Source organism: Sitophilus oryzae, unplaced genomic scaffold (genome assembly GCF_002938485.1).
Source record: "Sitophilus oryzae breed Bouriz unplaced genomic scaffold, Soryzae_2.0 scaffold_860_pilon_pilon, whole genome shotgun sequence".
NCBI classification, from domain to species: Eukaryota; Metazoa; Arthropoda; class Insecta; order Coleoptera; family Curculionidae; genus Sitophilus; species Sitophilus oryzae.
The window spans coordinates 728,168-749,001 of NW_022147484.1; the positions used below are offsets into that span (position 1 = coordinate 728,168).

At 32.3% G+C, this 20,834-nt stretch overlaps 1 protein-coding gene across 1 annotated transcript in view; it reads left to right on the forward strand.

Annotated features, from left to right (window-relative positions):
- LOC115890300 (ADAMTS-like protein 3) overlaps positions 1 to 20,834 on the forward strand; it is a 1,070,176-nt gene that overhangs the window by 489,817 nt on the left and 559,525 nt on the right. The gene's annotated exons all lie outside the window — the stretch shown is intronic.

Below are 20,834 nucleotides of genomic sequence, written 5' to 3' on the forward strand. Positions count from 1 at the left end.
TATTTATTGATGGGATCACTCGAGTACCAAGCGATCCTAGAATGATATAAATTGAAATCCGAGGACATGCTCGGTAAAAAGCCGAGCGAATTTTCTACACACATTACAGGTAGCAAATTTATACGACGCCGTATATATATTTATCCGTTGCGTATCTGGGAGACAAAATTTTACGACCTACATCGACAATGCTTTGAAATAAACTAAATCAAGCGATCCGCTCGTCGTTTGCTACTTGCCATTCATCACCGAAAGAATCTGTACCCTGCGCACGCAACTTACTGCTTGGCGCTTGGCGTTAACGAGTACTTACAACAAGCGGCGGACGAAAAACCGTATTTTTAAATACGAGCGATATTTCGCTCGAGCAATCGCTCGGTTATTGCAATCGCTTGATACTCGAGTACTCGATTATTGAAATTAATCGGCTTTTCCCATCACTAATATTATTGCATTTTTGGTTTTCTTTCTGATCGCTTTACATAATTCTAAAATATTTTTAAATATGTTTTCACAGTCTCAAAAATATTAATAAATAAATAAATAAATAGCATTTTTAAGAAAAACTTATTAAAAATAGAAGAAATGTCCTGAAATCAGCACTATACTAGGTATTTACTGTAGTGGGTCTGTCCTTACTTGCTATAAATATCGTAATCTTAAACTATACACGATCTTCAAAATTGTATGCTAAACTTTCTAAAATATAAAATAGTTTATCTAGATAGAAAAACTATTTTGGTTCATAACAGGGTTTAGAATAGAAAATATATAAAACAAGAACAATAGAAGTCAAGAAGTCAACAATGACATTTTAGCGATGTCCAGAAGTGGTCTTCAGTCTGTCATTGAATCGAGCTTTTGTCAACTATCAATGGATATTTTCACAAATTGAAGCTAACATACACTATTCGTTCACATTGTTCAATCACACTAAAGAATTTTTAAACAAGAAACAGAAATTTAGTGATAAGAATTTATACAGTGCTGCTTAAAATGTTGTACTAGATAACTAATACATAATATATGTGCTATTTGTAAGAAAGCTTATTTTACCTTCATTTGAGTTTATAAAATTAAAGAAACGCAAATTCACCATTTTTTATTATTGTCGCCGACCTTTCTATCAGTCTGAAATAAAATTACTAATTAATCAAATAAATTATTTAGTTAGGGTTGGGTCTCTAGGTCCTGATCCTATTGAATTATTGAAATGGGTCTTGAATGGATAAAAGTAGTATTTTTCGTGAAAGGATAATAGGATTAGAAAATGTCGCAATACTTTTTTAACATTATTTTTTATATCTTTGCGTTATTTTGAATGAAAGCTTTATGGAAATGTCGTTTGATTAGCCTATTTCATGTATCGAGTAAGGTAATATTTAATTCATCACATTAATGCACATTATTTTCTGAAGTTTGCATACTATTTTATTTACGACCTTACTGTTATTCAAAAAGTAGGTAGGTACAATATTGAAAATTTGTAATTTTTCATTTAAAAGTAAAAGTAAAGATTTCAGTTAACGTCTCCTTTTTGCTGCCAGAGCTAATCTGGACGGGGCCTACTTTCTTTACGCGGAATCCGAACCGCGGTCCTTGGTCATATCATGGTCAATGGCCTACCGACTTGGCAAGTGTCTAAATCAACTCTTACTCACGAGATATCCGATCTCATCCGGCCTCGAATCGGCGTGAATAAGCAGTGTGTATCAATAGATTTTACACTTTTGCCTTTATTGGACAACAGCATGATATAGAATTTCGAACCGGTCACCCGTCCATCCACTAGTATCGCCTTCCATCGCTTAACTTCGGTGTTCTAATGGGAACCGGTGTTTCGATAAATGTGTAAACTTTCAAGAACAATTCTAAATAATTTTTCAATTTTGAAATTTTCGTTCTTTGAATTTGTATATCTAACAATGAAAGCCAAATCGTTGACAAAAAACCTTGAATAATTATATACAGGGTGTTTCAAAAAACGTGCCATCTGTCTTGGGGAGATGCCACGCCTAAAAATAAGATTTAATTTTTATATCAACATAGGTCCGATTCTGCTGTGTTACAGGGGGTTAAAATTTTTATTATATTTTTATTTATTATAATTTTCTTCCATGTGCTCTTCCGATTTGAAAGAAATATTTTATCGACAGATTCACCCAAGACGTGCACAAGGAATATATCTCACTGGATTATTTTTCTAAAAAAAAACGTGCGCCACTGACTTCTCTCTTGTTAGCAAAATTGTGTAAACCGTTTAATGCTGATTAAAAGTTGTCTCTTGATATTTTCGTCTTTAAACCCTTTTAATTTTTGATGTGACACTTTTAAAATTTAAAAAACTGGTAATGTTATAAATATTAGTAAAGAAGTTCGTATAAATGTATGTCGTAAAATGCTTAGTTCCGGAGATACAGGGTGTAGAAGTTTCATATTTATATTTCAATCTTTTCCAAATAATTTCTGAAGTAACGTCAATATTTCGATGAAAATTGGTGTCTGCGAATTTTTTGACATGAAAAATTTGATTTTGATGTCAATATGACTCCTACTTGTAAGAGGGCGCCACTTACAGATTCTTAACTGGTTGGAAGCGTACTAACTTTATATCGGTACCTGTATAAAACTACTGAGTATAAAAAGTATACATTTACGGCGCTTTCTACGTAAAAAAAGTCTCTTGGTATAATTCGCTGCGACTAATGGTTCTCGAGATATTTAGAATCGATATTATCAATACCTGGTGGTCATTGACATAAATTAAACATTTTTACTAAATAGTTATTATAGACTGAAATCATAAATTTGAAATGTTTTTGTGCCGAAAGTTCAACAGAAACTGTATCATGACTGACTTTTATCATCCTTTTTTTCGAAGAAAAATTGTTGATTAATTAAAAAAATAAAAAAGTTTTTAAATTTACCATTTCAGACAAATAGCTAATCTGCTCAACATGTTTATTTTTTGTCAATAATTACATGTATTGATTATTTCCATTCTGAATATCTTGAGACATTTTTTACGCAAAAATCACCGAACTGTATATTTTTCCCCAGTAGTTTTGTACAGGTACGGACGAAAAGTTATTACTCTTCAAAACAGTTAAAATACGGAGATGGCGCCCCCTATAAATAGGATTCATATTGACATCAAAATCAAATTTCTCATGTCAAAAAACACCAATTTTCATCTAAATATTGACGTTACTACAGAAATTATTTGGAAAATCGAAATAAAAATGAAACTTCTACAACCTGTATCTACGAAACTAAGCATTTTAAGACATACATTTATACGAACTTGTTGAATTTTTTTATCTGCAGAATATGCCGTCGAAGTTTCCGGAATACAGTTCGAACCACCCTGTATATTTAGTAAAATTATCACCTATATGTCTGATTTATTTTAACAAACTTCTGCTCGATGTGCGTTATTATAGTATTCCAAAGACGTACCATACTCCTTTTTACGTTATGCGTGCTTTTTACCCCATTGGCTGAAATCCTAATGGAAATGTCGTTTTTTGTTATATTTTGCTTCCTGTTTGGGAAAATTGTTTTTGTCAGCTTGTTGATTATTTAAGTTTGTTTGTCCTTTTATTCCAAAGAAAAAAGACGTGCCACGTCGTCTCAAATTCTTTTAGTTGTTAAGAAGTTTAATATGTTTTCTCTTTCTGAGTAAAAAAGGATTTCTAACCTTGGGGGATCCTGTAAAGGAAAATAAATTAGCTAGTAAAATATATGAAAAGGCGATGGAAACATGTAGTGTAGTGCTAGAGTGTTATAAATGGAAATTTTAATTTATTTTGTCTAAGGAATTACGATTTGATGCAGCTCATTTATTAAAAAATTAGTTAGTCTTAGGCATATTTTCAAAATCATAACGAAAATTGTTATTTCTTAAATCTTGTTTTCTAAAACTATTGTGATGTTTTCTAAAGCTATCTTATCTACTTAGTGAATGTTAAATTAATAAAATAGTTTCAAAGGTTATACTAGCAGACCCGGCCACGCATTGCTGTGACTAAGGTCAGTGATGGGTAAGTACTCGGTAGGCATATTGAAATTTGGGTAAATATCCAAATTTTTCCACATGGCATATACCCAAAAGGTCAATAAATAGCTCGATAAATAGTATATTGAATTTGTATAAATACTATTATACCCGGCATATACGCAATAATACTCACGTTTTTAATTTAAGTTATTCTAACAATTTTTAAAAACAATTTGTTGTTAAATTAAAATTATTGAATTACTAATATCGCTATAAAAAATAGAGGTTCATGATAGGTGAAAATTTAGGTTTGTATGTATTTTTAATGCCACATCATAAAAAAACAAAAATAAAAAATTTTGCCCAAAGCGTAAAAAAAATGGGGTGGACTACCCTTATCACTTAGGTTAGGGGTATAAAAAATAGATAACAACCTATACTCAGACCCACTGAATATACATATAAAATTGTATCAAAATCGGTCAAGCCGTTTCGAAAAAGTGTAGTAACAAAAAAATATTAATAAAATATTTTTTATTGATTTTTAAAGTTTGTATTTAAGTAAATAATTGGTTACACAAAGATTTTTGTTACGTAGTTATTTAATATCAAAATTTTATACATGCTTGTCGATTTTAAGATTGGACGTTGGAATATGAACTTTCAAAGAAGCTTTGAACTTTGTAGGCTACTTAGAGTTTGTGTATTATTAATAGATCTACCATAAAACTTATTACCTTAATATATTTAATATGTTATAATGACTTTAAATATACTTTGGTAGAATACTGCAAATTTATGCTCATATTTAATTAAATACGTTTTATATAATGTACGATCTCCGTAAAAATTGAAAAGCCACCATTAAAGTGACGTAGTGGTATAAATCGGACGGGTCTAGCAAATTGCTGGCATCAGCAAATTCTAACTACGCTTCGATATGCTATTTTTGGTATCTTTGTCGTCAAATAGTGCTTAAATTTAAATTAAATTTTAAAGTTTTATATGATGTTTTACTAGCGTGTACCCGTGACTTCGTTCGCGTCGAATTAATCATTTGTAATGGTGATGATAAAGCAAAGCAAGAATTTTTATTAACATATAAACTGGATAAAATTTTCTCCCATTTATGTCAGCATGAGAAAAACAATATGGCGATATTATTATATAACTTGGTAATATTTGAGGGGTAGTTTCATCTCGTTGGAATTTGACTTTCGAAAAATCTGTTTGCCAAAAATAAGTTTTTTACGTCAAAGCAATTTAAGCAGAATCGTGGTTAATCAATTACCCAACTTTTTGGAACACCCTGTATGATTTTTTAAAAAATTTCAAAATATGTAAAAAAAAACAAATGCTTGTCCAAGCGTTTTCCCGAAAGACTAACCGTTTTTTAAATAACAAATATTGTAATATTTGAAGGGCGTTTTCACCCTCTTGGAATTTGAGATTCGAGAAACTCCTCCTTATCGAACCTCTACACCCCACAGTCAATCCGTTTGCCAAAAATCAGCTTTAAATGTCAAGCAGTTTAAGCAGAATCGTGATTACTCAATGGTCATATTTTATGAAAAACCCTGTATAATATTATAAAAAATCTTTAAATATGTAAAACAACAAAATAAAATATACGTGTTTAAGAGTTTTTCCGAAAAACTCACCGGTTTTTAAATCAAAAATATTTTAATATTTGAGGGATAGTTTCACCCCCTTAGAATTCGAGTTTCGAAAAATTCCTTCTTATCGAACCTCTACACCATAAAGTCAATCTGTTTTCAAAAAATCACCTTTTTTACGTCAAGCGCTTTAAGCAGGATCGTGATTAATCAATGACCAGATTTTTCGAAACACCCTGTATACATTTTTAAAAAATCTTAAAATATGTAAAAATACAAAATATATATACGTATTTAAGCGTTTTTTCGGAAACTTGACCGTTTTTTAAATAAAAAATATTCTAATATTTGAGGGGTGGTTTCACCCTCTTGGAACTCGAATTTCGAAAAATCCCTTCTTATCGAACCTCTACACCCTAGAATCAACCTGTATGCCAAAATTGAACTTCTTAGGTTCAGTGGTTTGAGCAGGATCGTGATTAATCAGTATGTCAGTCACTTAAGGATTTTATATATTAGTATAGATTAATACTACCTAATTGAAGATTTAGTTTTGTAGATTTTTATGTGTTTTTTATTAGCATATATTTTGTAATTTTTATTATATTTTAAAAGGAACAATATATTTAAAACAAAACTATTACACAATATCTGCCAAATGGTCTCCACCACTTCTCTGGCTGCAAACAAATCTTTTGTTGCAATTTTTCATTACTGTTGATGGAAATATGTTACGAATTATTTGCCTAATTAGGCAAAATGAAGAAGGATTTTTTTTCCTAATTAGGAAAGAAGTAATTTCTTCTTTCATATGCACATGGGTCACCGATTACATATGCACATGGGTCAGCTTAATATATCGATATCGATATATCGACACTTTTTTTAAGTAACAGATAGACTTAAGCTTTATTGCCAGTTATAAAATTCGTTTTTGTGTACTAAAAGTACTAAAAATTTTTGTGTACTAATTTCCAGTTGTGCTCAAGTGTACTAATTTCACACACGTGTTTTTTTCATGAAGAGTTATTTAAATTTACAGTCTCACGTGCACTTTTGCACTTATTGAAGCTACACAGCTACAACAGCTACGTTAAAAACGACCTATGATCTAAAGATAATGCAATTATAATTATTGCCCCAGAAATGTCAAGCTGACTATCAAATTAATTGCCAATATATTTCCGAAACTTAAAAATGAAATACATGCGATTGACAAATTATCCCGATCAGCAATTAAACTTCTAAACAAACGATTAGAAAACATCCCTTAAAACCATTAAATAACATATACTGGCCATGCTTCATTAAATCCTACAACCATGCTTAATTACCACATTCCAATCATTGACCGGACCTAACCACAATCCAACTTATTTACTTCCAAACTCCAGTTATTCTGTTCATAGTTTATGTATAATTAACAAGTCTCACGCCCAATCCCCTTCCCCTTCAAAACTTTTATACCATCCGAAATACCGAAAACAAGATGGAGCCCGCTGCAGTCGAAGCTCTAATTAATAACTTGTGACAACTATGCAACGCCGACTCAAAAGCGCCATAGTCTCCAACAGAAGCAAGAAGTTATTGCATTAGCGCCATTCATCATTTGTTCGTCTAGTTATGGCTTGCCAGCACTTGTTGGCGCTCAAGACGTCATTTTACAGCAGGAAGTAGCGACCCCTGTCAGCTTGTGAGATTGGACAAGTCAAACAACACTAACTATGAACATTAACAATTAAAAGTTGGAATAATATACTCTGCATTTTCTGCAATTCGTTTTTTAACTTAAATACGAGAATCGACCAGTTACGTACACTAAAAAAATATAACTAACTAGCGTGTACCAGCGACTTCGTTAGCGTCGAATTAATCATTTGTAATGGTGATGATAAAGCAAAGCAAGAATTTCCATTAACATACAAACTGGATAAAATTTTCTCACATTTATGTCAGCATGAGAAAACACAATATGGCGATATTATTATACAACTTGGTAATATTTGAGAGGTAGTTTCATCTCGTTGGAATTTGACTTTCGAAAAATCCGTTTTCCAAAAATAAGCTTTTTACGTCAAGCAGTTTAGGCAGAATCGTGGTTAAGAGATTACCCAACTTTTTGGAACACCCTGTATGATTTTTTAAAAAATTTCAAAATATGTAATAAAAAACAAATAAATTATGCTTGTCCAAGCGTTTTCCCGAAAGACTAACGAGGAGCGTTTTCACCCTCTTGGAATTTGAGATTCGAGGAACCCCTCCTTATCGAACATCTACACCCCACAGTCAATCCGTTTGCCAAAAATCAGCTTTAAACGTCAAGCAGTTTAAGCAGAATCGTGATTACTCAGTGGTCATATTTTATGAAACACCCTGTATAAATTTATAAAAAATCTTAAAATATGTAAAACAATAACAAAATAAAATATACGTGTTTAAGAGTTTTTCCGAAAAACTCACCGGTTTTTAAATGAAAAAAATATTTTAATATTTGAGGAATAGTTTAGAATTAGAATTCAAGTTTCGAAAAATCCCTTCTTATCAAACCTCTACACTTTAAAGTCAATCGGTTTTCCAAAAATCAGCTTTTTATGTCAAGCGCTTTAAGCAGGATCGTGATTAATCAATGACCAGATTTTTTTAAACACCCTGTATACATTTTTAAAAAATCTTAAAATATGTAAAAAAACAAAATAAAATATACGTGTTTAAGGGTTTTTTCGGAAACTTGACCGTTTTTTAAATAAAAAATATTGTAATATTTGAAGGGTGGTTTCACCCTCTTGGAACTGGAATTTCGAAAAATCCCTTCTTATCGAATCTCTACACCCTAGAATCAACCTGTATACCAAAATTGAGCTTCTTACGTTGAGTGGTTTGAGCAGCATCGTGATTAATCAGTATGTCAGTCACTTAAGGATTTTATATACCAGTATAGATTTTACAAAAAAAATATATTGATATACTAGTTGAAGCCTGGCGCATCCGCCACGACGCGACATCAGGAAAAAAATACTTTCTATTTTTTTTTTTAATTAAATGAAAAACAAAAAATCCGGCGACGACAGTTTTTAGAAGAGCCAATTAGCTATCTTTTAGTAAAAAAAGCTACCCTAACCTCAGTTTCTTCTACTAAAGTCGTTCAAGTACTTGAATGTGCTTGAACGTTCAAGTACTTACTTCAGTAGAGACCTTAATCTAAGGTAGAGATGACACAGATAAACATTAGCATTTTATATTTACATATAATATTACATATAAGTATTTTTAATAAGTAACTTGTAAAAATAAGATATTTTTACATAATTTCACAAAAAAATGTAATTTGGCAAAACAGTTTATTAATATTAAATGATTATTACAAAACCATATTATTTTCACAATGAGTTTTGTGAATTTAAAAATTAAATTTAAATCAAAAATGCAATCTTGTAGTAAAATTGCATGAGTCTAGGCATATTCACAAAATTTGTGTAAATTTTCCATAATATATTTAGTAAAAAATGACGCCACGTCACGTGACTTCTTGTGAAGCCAATGCGCATTAAGTATTCGATTGACAACGTGGTTAGGAGGAAAGACAAAGAACAGTCCTGGAGAAAGACTCAGAGCGTTGGTGATTAGTGTTTTTATAATATAAGAGTAAGTATATTATATTAATTATGTTTATATGTCGTTTCTCTAACCATCAATATTGTTATTAAATTCACTAATTAATCTCTAAATTTAATAACAATATTGAGGGTTATTTCGTGCCACAGACTATAGTAGTAAATTTACCATCCGTTCGTTAATTTTACAACTCGTTTGTGAAATCGCTGTATAGCTAATTTGTGGCATGTATGTAAATATGTTATAATATATCTTAATATTAGCTAATATTCTTTGTGAATTTATTTAAACAATGTGTATCTCATATTAAATTTACAATAAAATTATATAAGGATTCTTGCCACTTAACTGCTTATATAGAAATTTAATTCTACGCTGTGTTTGTCATAATGTGGATCAACCTGCTCTCACTACCGGTTTCGGAGCCCTACTCCATCATCCAGATACGAAAGTACTAGCATTGCACGCAGGCCGCTATCTCCCGTTCGGGACTTAATATCTAACCGACACTTTCCGACAAGTCGGAATTAACTGTCTCTGCGCTGTGGTTGTCATTTTGTGGATCTGCCCAAGCTCACCTCATGATGGAGTAGGGCTCCGAAACCGGTAGTAAGAGCAGGTTGATCCACATTATGACAAACACAGCGTAGAATTAAATTTCTATATAAGCAGTTAAGTGGCAAGAATCCTTATATAATTTTATTATATAACTATACTGCAAGAAATTTGTTTTCTATTTTATTATTAAATTTACATATTCATTGTAAATTTATCTTTTAAAATTTTATTAAAAAACTTATTGTACCCTATTACTACAAATTAAAATATTTTATTATAGTGAATTTACAATTACTTTTGTAAATTCACAAAGCGTTCGTAAATATTAATAAACTTAATAACCACATGTTTATAATTATAATTATTATTATAAGGGTTAATAAAAAGTCACAAAACGGGACTTATGTATGTAAGATAATCATTGCCATCTCTTCTTGTCTAGAAGAACCTTACTGGAATTCTGCGCCTAACCAAAATAGGAACAAAATTGCCATTAGATACAAAATAAAAAAACATGCAAGAAAAAGGTATGTATGTAATCAAAACAGTCAACTTACCAATTTAGAGACTATGGATATATAGAGTCTTCTACTCCGGTCCTCTATTAAATTTGGCCACCCAAACACAGTCTGAAAGAATAAATAATACTTAGAGATATGTTGATACAGAGAGATCATTGAACAATTATGTTTACATAAAAAATCGCTAAAATTAAAATGCAAATAATTATAATAAATGGAGATTGTGTTTTCTAAGAGAGCAGTCTTTATATTTACTACATATAAACATAATTAATATAATATAGTTACCCTTAAATGATAAAACACTAATCACCCACGCACTGAGACAAGCTGACTGTCTTTTTTCTAACTACGTTTTTAATCCACTACCTAATTCACATCAGCTTCACAAGACCTATTCACAGTTTGTGAGTATGTCTAGAGATTTTTCTACAATCAAGCAATTTTCCTACAAAACTGTATTTTTTATTTAAATTTAATTTTTAAACTCACAAAACTCATTGTGAAAATAATATCGTTTAGTAATAATAATTTAATATTAATAAACTGTTTTGCAAAATTATATTTTTTTGTGAAACTATGCAAACCATATCTTATTCTTACAAGTTTCCTATTAAAAATACTTTAATGTATTAATATTTTTTTTAAATTACTTATATTTCTTTCAGTGTAGTAGATGGAAAATAAAAACACTAATTCACCACAATACACTAAAACACTTTACTTTTTTACTGGACGCGCATTTCGCTAACCATGTTAGCATCACCAGTAAATGATTAAAACAATTTTTTAATTTTAAACCAGTTTCTTTAAATCATTTGCTGACATAATTAGCTAAACGCGCGTCCAGTGCTAAAGTAAAATGTTTTGATTAGCGATGGGATTTCGCTCGAGTACTCGATTATTGAAATAACCGACATCGCTCGATTATGAACGAGCGATGCAAGTGACGAATTACGAGCGACGGCGACGAACGCAAGCAATCCGAGAATGAAATAAATTGAAATCCGATTTTAATGTGACATAGTTGATACAAAGCCGAGCGAATTTTATACATACATTGCAGGTAGCAAATTTATTCGATTTGAAATGAACTAAATCAAGCGAATTACTCGTGGCTCGTCGCTTGCTATTTGCCATTCATGACCGAAAGAATATGTGCTTGCGCACGCAACTTACTGGCTTGGCGCTTGGCGTTAACGAGTACTTACAACAAGCGACAGGCGAAAACCCGTCTTTTTAAAAACGAGCGATATTTTGCTCAATTATTGCAATCGCTTGAAACTCGAGTACTCGATTATTGAAATTAGCAGTTTTCCCATCTTTAGTTTTAGTATATTGTGGTTAATTAATGTTTAGCAGACATCATCATTTATTATAAATTTTTTATTTAAAGATTTTGTTTTGCAGTAAAAGGCATTATTTATTAAAAATACATTTTTATTTGTCCTACAATGACATTCGTCACAGCAATTTTCCAATGCGACAAATATACTGTAATTTCCAGCTTAAATCGATTTTTCTTCGTAGTTTCGTGACCAACAAGGGCAAGACATCTGAAACTGACGAAGTTACATGAACAATTTGTCAGCGGCGGTCACGAAGTTTATAAATTTCTTCCCTTTAAAAGGTGTCAGTTACAAGGGGTGCATGGTCTCAGTTCATCTGACAGAGGGTCAAAACAGACTGGGACTGGATTAAACAGCTAAAGCTTGACTGGTCTTCTGTAATTGTTTTGTTAAGTTATATCAAATTTACTCAATGCTAGTTTTAATAATCTGTTGATAATAAGGTCTTGTTTAAAGGACGCTGTACCTCTTGAGTAGGGAAGTGTTTCAATTACTCTTGATTAATTAAAATCTCCAACGTTTCTATTTTATTTTTGAAAACCACATCTTTAATCAAAAAGTATAAAATTTGTCTTTAGTAATCTTAAGACAAAAAAAATATATTTTGTTCTCTGAATATGTGTAGCTAAGAGAGCTAATATGTGGTCACCAAGTAATAACAATGAGGATTATTTTAATATTGGTATCCCAACAGAACTTAAACATGTACAAAGAATAAAACAAGAGAAATGGGGAGCACAACACGAAGGAGGGAAAAGGAAGAGGGGAATAATAATGTGTCACTTTGAAAAATTCAAAAAGTCGTTAGTGTCAACATTACACAATGTGATTGTAAAATAATATTATTTTGATAAAAGATTAAAAAATCTACATATACTCTGTTTTTTTTTCTCAGGTAAGATTTCGACAGACGATGACAAAAGAAAAGCAGATGACGTCCCATACCAATCTACTTATTTTACTAAAAAAAGTTTCTAATAATTTTTAAGTTAACTATGGATGGGTTTAAATATAAATTCGTCTTGCGTCGTCACTTGTTTTTAACCAGTTTTATTGGTTTATTTCAAAAATGACAGATCGTATTTCCATTTTATTGGTTTGACGGAACGATGAACGACAAACGGACGCCGATGCGTATGAACTCGCCTTTAGATTTTTGACGTTTGTCAAATTTTGACGTCTTGCCAAATTATAGGTTATAATTTTGTGACAACTTTTGTCAAATACCCTGCCCGTTTTGGAAGATGATGCATTTTGATTCGTATGTATATTACGTGTGTTTTGGGTCTTTGAAGTCAAGTGAGGAAAAAAATCGAGTGAAAATTAACTGTAGAACCCAGAGCACAGTTTATGGTTAATAATCCCTGCCCAGGCAGAAAGTCTTATACAGATACACCAATAAAGTTACTATCAATAAAGTTCGTATACCATCTCGTCGTTGATAAGTGCATCTCGAATATAGTAGAAGGACCATACTAAACACATACTAAAAACTGGTGTAGCTGTAAAATATCGACATCACACGATAGGTAAATAATGGATTTTAGTACTGCAGAAAAATAATGTCAAAAGGTACTGGTTTAAAAAAATTAAGATTAAAGTTAATTAATCAACCTGTGAGGTATAAAATTTGGTAAGTGTTTTTCTTAATAAAGTAGTTTGTTTTATTTATGTTGTTTTATTTATTCCTGCGGAATATTACAAATTTGTATTTGTACATAAGTTAAGTATATTGATAAATATAATCATAAATGCGGGAAGTTTCATAAAGCTTGAAAGTAAGAAATAGTTCTTTTTTATATTTTTTGGTATTGTTTGCTTTGTATTAACACATACTGTTTTTTATTAAATAAAATAACTCGAGTACATTTTTTCAGATTTATACAGTTTTTTTCACAATATTTTGAAGTTACTTGTCAGTCAAATTTTAAATACATATATATTAATTTCCTGCTATGCGTTCCAGTTGTACCAACTTATTTCTTTGTAAAATAAAATAAACTACTTTGAAATTAAAATGACAAACACATCTATCACTGTCAAGGATCTTCTCGTTGGACAGACTATATATATATATATATAAAATGCTAATGTTTATCTGTGTCGTCTCTACTGAAGTAACGACTTGCTCTAGAAAGTTGTTTTTTTACTAAAAGATAGCTAATCGGCTCTTCTAAAAATTGTCGTTGCCGGATTTTTTATTTTTCATTTAATTAATTTTTTTTTCCTGATGTCAAGGCGGATGTGCCAGGTTTCAACTAGTACTAAAATAAACATCTATCACACTACTCATCCCATGTAGTAAAATATCAACAGGTGGTTAAAATTCAACCTTTTGGTCTTTTTATACTACTTTTTCTCCAAATTTCCATCGAAATTTCATCAAGTTTTTATTTTACCTTTTTCTGATTATGACAACTGGACCCAACAGAGGCCCCTAAAGGTCAAGACAGTATGTGACTGTGGCATATCACTATCCTTTGCCATTCAAAGGGCGTATGGAGCAACCTACATCAAAAACATCGTCTGTCGTTGACAGTTTTTGAAAACTGAGAGGATCTGTGTGTGAAGTGAATTTAGGAACAGGCTGGTAATTTTCTTTGACAGATAATCGAGATTTTTTGGATTTTTTGGAAGAAAAAATGTTTTATCAGTATTATCCTTTTAAGTTAAAATTAACAGTATGTACAGTCTGACAAACGGATCTGAAACAACGGGGCAACGGTGAGGGGATCGCAATTTTCTAAAATCATGACCGATTTCATTCATAAAATATCCACGAGCGTGCGGTGTTTCATAAAAATATATCAGGAATTTTTATAGTATTTTCCAGTAAAGTTTATAATATTATTTTACTTTAAATGTACCTATATTTTGTTTAGTCGTTTGCCAAATATAGTAATATTTGTTAAAACGCGTGTACTAATTACAATAAACACAAATCAAGTTAAAGATATAAAACTAATTCTTGTGTTGAGTTTAAAGGTAAAGAAATAAACTTTACTGAAGGAACTAGTTCCTCCCAAGGAACTAGAATTCCCACCTCTACTAGAGCCTCGCCACCAAAAAGTATCATTTTTACTCCTAATAAAATAATATTCTATTACCTATAACTTTACAAAATTGAATTGTATGAAAAAAAACAAATAAAATCCGCTTGATGGATTAAAAACTAAAACACGCCCATTGACTGTTGTATTTTCTAGCCAGTAAAACAAATTCGGATAAAAATGGGATTTCGCCGGTCCGTGACAAATGATTTCGATTAATCGGTTGCCTATCTGCATTCGTAAACGCACAACGTACGCGGACCCTGCATAAATCACGTGACACCACTAGAACCCAGGCACACACGCTACAGTTTCGGTATGATATATGTGATTCTTTTCGAATTTTATTGCGGCTTATCGGGACGGTTTTTTTTCGGCTGTTTACCAGAATATATCGGGTCAATATTTGGTTGTTGTTTCGGTTTGATTTTTTGTTGTTAATGTATATGAAATTTACTAAAATTACTGTAATTTTCAATAAATTTAGTTTTGTATCCACTATCTCAGGAGTTGCTTTAAAAACGTTCAATTTTTTTTGAGCATGTGGTACGTTTCTATTTTTTTTTGTCAAGCATTAAAACTGAGGGTCAATAATTTAAGAAAAATCCCGGTCAATCATGCATCTCATTTATTTGTTGTAGCATCATGAATCAGTGCCTTTTCAGGCATTTGCTTTGTCAGTAAGAAAGATTTAGGAGATGATGTTGTGACGGTTACTTGTGGTTTGGAAAATTTGATTACCACAAGTAAATAGGGAAAAGATGGTCGGCCACACATTCCATTCGCCATATTTCGGCCAATATTGGCGAAAACTCCGTTCTTTGACACTTATAGATGTCGACAATGTCAAGAATGTTACAGGCTCAGGTTTGAGGTTAAGTTTGTCATTAGAAGAGTACTGTGGAAGAGTACGATTAATTCCCTGAGCGATTATATAATGGTTAATCATTTCTCCGAATAATTTTGTTTATTTAGTTTGAATTAGGCTACTCTGTGTACGTCTCCAGTGGTGGTTGTTGTTTCCTTTTGTTCAATCAATTACAGTATATACATTAGACTTTAGGCCTATAAATATGAGTTATTAGAAATGTTGAAATCATCCAAATTGCCCACAAGACACAAAGAACACTAGCAAGAGTATTTACACTATTAAAAGTAAAATACCTAATAATAAAAACGATCAAATATAGCGTACGGTTCCATGCTTTTCTTATATATATTCCATGCATGTTAAAATTGCGAAAAATATTGGGAAAACATCTCTATATAGTTCAAACAGAATTAATGGGCAGTAATACACAAAACACGCCCCTACAGCCTTGTATAAATATGTAACAGCCTTGTATAAACATATAATACCAACTACGAGTTCGACTTTAAAAATTTTTAAATATTAGATCAAGAAAAGCATCATAATAAACTAAACATCAAGGAAATGACTCATATCGAAGACGAGAGGAACAAAAACGCAGTATATGATACTGGGTTTTAAGATCCAAAACACCAGTAAAATATACCATAAATTTTATAAACTAACACAACATTCATAAACCTTTACTTTTTGGTACTTTTCAACCGACCCTAAGAAACGCATACAGACAAAAACATTAAATATAATACACAAAAACTACAGTATCATGACTTATATAAAAATTCAACGGCCGAAATAACATCTGAGGTACGTGCTCTGCTACAATTATTATAGATAATATTAATTTCAAGATTTCCCATAATGTATTTTTTTCATATACAGATTGTTAACTGGACTGTTACTTATTGGGCAACAGAATGGCAACACTGCCTACATTCCAAATGAGTACTAAGCTAAGCTGCTGAACTCGTCCCGACGCGTCGTCTCTCGACGAGCGGGCCGAGGTTGCCATATTTCAACCATAAAGCTCTTGCTACAAGTAATAAACAAATTTACAAACTGTATAATTTTTAGTTTATTATTGTGTAAGTTTTTTTTAGTTCTTTTTATGTATTTTAAAATTTTTGATTCATATACAGGTTGAGTCTTTTAGGGGTAGTGTAATTGGACCTCAGAAACATATCTATGAGGTGTTTTTTTCGCGAAAAGAATATTTTGAAAATTAGGAATTTTTTGAAAAAAGTTTGGGATATTTTTTTTAATTGAAAAAAATAATATCTTCATAATATGGCAACATAGAGAGTAGATTAAATTTACAAGAAAAAAAACAGAACAGCGGGAAAACAGATCCACCTAATGTTTTTCCTGCTTCATGAAAGATATAGTTTTATCATTAAATGAACAAATTTTGTTCTAAATTATATTGACAATGTTTAATAAATATTGGCGATTTTGGTCAAGTCGCACATTTTGACAAAAAAAATGTTATCGGCTTATTAAAAGAGGTAGATTAGGAATTCTGTGTTAAATTTACATTAGTCCACTATATCTCCTCTACCTAAAATACTCCTTTTTAAATTAAACTTTTCAAGCTTAATAATTTTTCCCTTCCACCTTTCCTACCTATAGTATAATAATTTATTTTTTAATTCGGCCCGCCCCACCCACGCACGCCTTTCGTACCATTTCCACCCGATAAATTCGTTTAAAAACGAGAGAAGACAAATTTACAGAGGCGTGCAACCTTTAATTATGATCGTGTTTAACGTCGGCAGGTCGATATTAAATTTTAATATAACCGTTTAGTGAGCGGAGCAATCCGATTGGAGGGACCTGATTTATCGACAGGGCGCATGGAAGATAAAATCTCTTACATTCGGGCGTTTTAGCACAAACATAATGGTTAAAAGCTTTTGTAATAAATAATTTTTAAAGACCTGGCAAATATGTGTAAGGGTTTTTTATGTATATCTTGTTGCTGGCCGTGGAGTTGCTAGTGATCTGATCCAGCTATTATCACAGTCTATTTGTCTTAAACAGCCATTCGACTTTCTATCATTTACATGGAACTCTGCGTGGTAGTAGTATAAACGGGATTTGGTTTAAGTACCTATATATATATATATATATATATATATATATATATATATATATATATATATATATATATATATATATATATATATATATATATATATATATATATATATATATATATATATATATATATATATATATATATATATATATATATATATATATATATATATATATATATATATATATATATATATATATATATATATATATATATATATATATATATATATATATATATATATATATATATATATATATATATATATATATATATATAATATATACCGAAAATATATGTGATAGGACTGCTTGATAAATATACAAACGGGGAATGACTTTGTGTGTGTTGAGTTTCAGACCTGTATTGTTATTGTGTGTTACGTGTCACCAAATGTAGAATTAAGTTACTTAGATAAGGTTTTATTAGATGTAGAAAAATACGTGTGTAGAAGTAAACCAACAATAGTTGTCGGCGATCTTAATTCTAAATCTCCTCTATGGGGATCTACAAAAGAAGACGCCAGAGGACGGCTCGTTGCAGATTGGCTGGCTCAAAATGACCTGTTAGTCGCAAATAATGGAGATGAACCAACTTTTGTGCGAAGAAACAGCAGATCACATCTTGATGTTACCTTTGGTACGACAAGAGCAATGGTACTGATGAGAAATTGGCGCGTTTTGACTGAGGAAAATCTTTCCGACCATCGAACAATAAAGTTCGAATTTGGGATTAATGATGGGAAGGAGAGAGGAGATATTCTGAAGACGCGCTGGAATTTTAAGCTAGACAAAGAGGAGAAGGTAAAGCTTTCAATAAGAAACAACATACCAACCTATAAAAATGTTGGAGGAGAGGAACTCATTAAATGTTTGCAAAAAGTATGTCGAGAAACTTTAGAAAATCAATCTTCAAAATATAATAGAAAACCAGCATACTGGTGGAATAGCGATATAGCGGACGCCCGAAAACAATGTCTGAGAGCTAGAAGAACTCTTACCAGATCGCACAGAAATGAATTATCCCAGACGAATTCAAATGAAGCCGAAACAGAGTACCGTATAGCGCGCAGTACCCTTAAGAAGAAGATTCTAAAATCAAAAGAGCAGTTATGGAGAGACATGTTAGACAATTTGGAAGAGGACATCTGGGGACAGGCATACAAGATCGTAACCAAGAAAATAAAGGTCAGACGTGCGATTCATAAAAAGACGCAGCTGCAAGAAGCGCAGAGGTTGTTTCCCAAAAGCGAGAGTATTAAATGGACCAAGGTACATTATGATCACTTCCCCCTAATTACTGATGAAGACATACAAAATTCAGCACGAAATCTTAAACGAGGCAAGGCACCGGGACCGGATGGCATACCGGTCGAGGTTGTCCAAATCTTGGCCGAGGAACAACCCAAAATTATCTCCAACCTCTTTAATGACCTCATCAAGGCTGCTAACTTCCCACAAATATGGAAATGTGCACAATTAGTACTTGTGGAAAAGCCAAAAAAGGAAGCTGATAAATCTTCATACCGACCTATATGCTTATTGGATTCTATGGGTAAACTTCTGGAAATGACCCTAAAGACAAAATTGGAAGAAGAAATAGAACAAAAAGGAGGTTTGAATAAGAGACAGTTTGGTTTTAGAAAAGGAATGAGTACAGTAGATCCACTTAGTAAGGTTACAAAAATGATAAAAATCTGAAGGACATTAGCTTGACAAACAGGGACGTGATGCTGCTTATAACATTAGATGTTAAAAATGCTTTCAACACAGCATCCTAGAAAGTAATAATAAATGAACTCACGTCATATTGGAATGTTAGCCAGTATTTAATTGAAGGCATCAAGAGTTATTTAAGTGATCGATCGATTCTGGTGGCAGACTGCGCTATGGAAATGACAAAAGGCGTGCCCCAGGGATCCATACTAGGTCCGCTTCTCTGGAATATTCTCTATGACGGACTTCTCAGGCTTCAATTCCCCTATGGAACTGAAGTACTGGCCTACGCTGATGACATTGCTTTAATTATTAGGACTAGAAGCGCGGAGGAAATAACTGCGATAGCAGAACAGGCAACGTCCCAGGTATGTTCCTGGATGGAGGAGGTAGGATTGGAAATTGCCCCTCAAAAAACAGAATGTGTTGCACTCGTAGGAGGCCGCAAATTGTCAGGCCGAGGCATTTTAGTAAAGGACAAAGTCATTGTGCTTAAAAGCACAGTAAAATACCTTGGAGTAACGTTTCAGGCTGGAGGTAACTTTACTCAGCACATACGCACGGTTGCAGCGAAGGCAGAGAGGCAATGTATACTGCTAACAAAACTTATGCCGAACTGGTCCATTATGGGGGAAACCAAGCGCAGAACGTTGGCCGCCGTTCAGACGTCTACCATTCTGTATGCTTCCGAGGTCTGGGGAAGGGCCGTTGAAGTGAAGAAGAATAGGGAATGGTTGAGGGCAGTTCAAAGGCGATTGGCGCTGCAAATATGTCGAGGGTACCGCACTATATCAGCAGATGCGGCAGAAGTAATTAGTTGCATGATACCGATAGATCTTCTAATACAAGAGAGGATGCAGAGAAAGGCGTGTCCGAATAGATAGCGAGAGTATAACCGGGAAAAAATACTGAACACATGGAGCGACAGATGGAAATACAATGTAGACGGGAAAGCGCAGTGGACAAGACAACTTATACCACATATAAGAAACTGGATAGACCGGAGCCATGGAGAAGTTACCTACGCTATGACACAATGTTTATCAGGACACGGATGCTTCAAGAATTACTTATATAAAATGAAACTTACCGATAGTCCAAAATGCATCTACGGTGACCACGATAACGACACAGCAGAGCACACAATCCTGGAATGCAAAAGGTGGACCTATGAAAGAAATAAATTAATGGAGAGTCTAAATACAGAGAAACTAACTTACACTAACTTGGTTCCAACGATGCTTAAGTCAAATGAGAACTGGAAAGCAGTCCGGGAATATATGGAGGCGCTGATATCTGCAAAGGAAAACGAAGCCAAAAGGTTTGGAAAGTAAAAAAAAAGAAGAATAATTTGAGTGTACTTACCATACTGCTCTAGTACTGCTTTGTACTTACCACACTCGCTAGTGTCCAACTTTGACTGAAGTGCTCAATTACCTGTAAC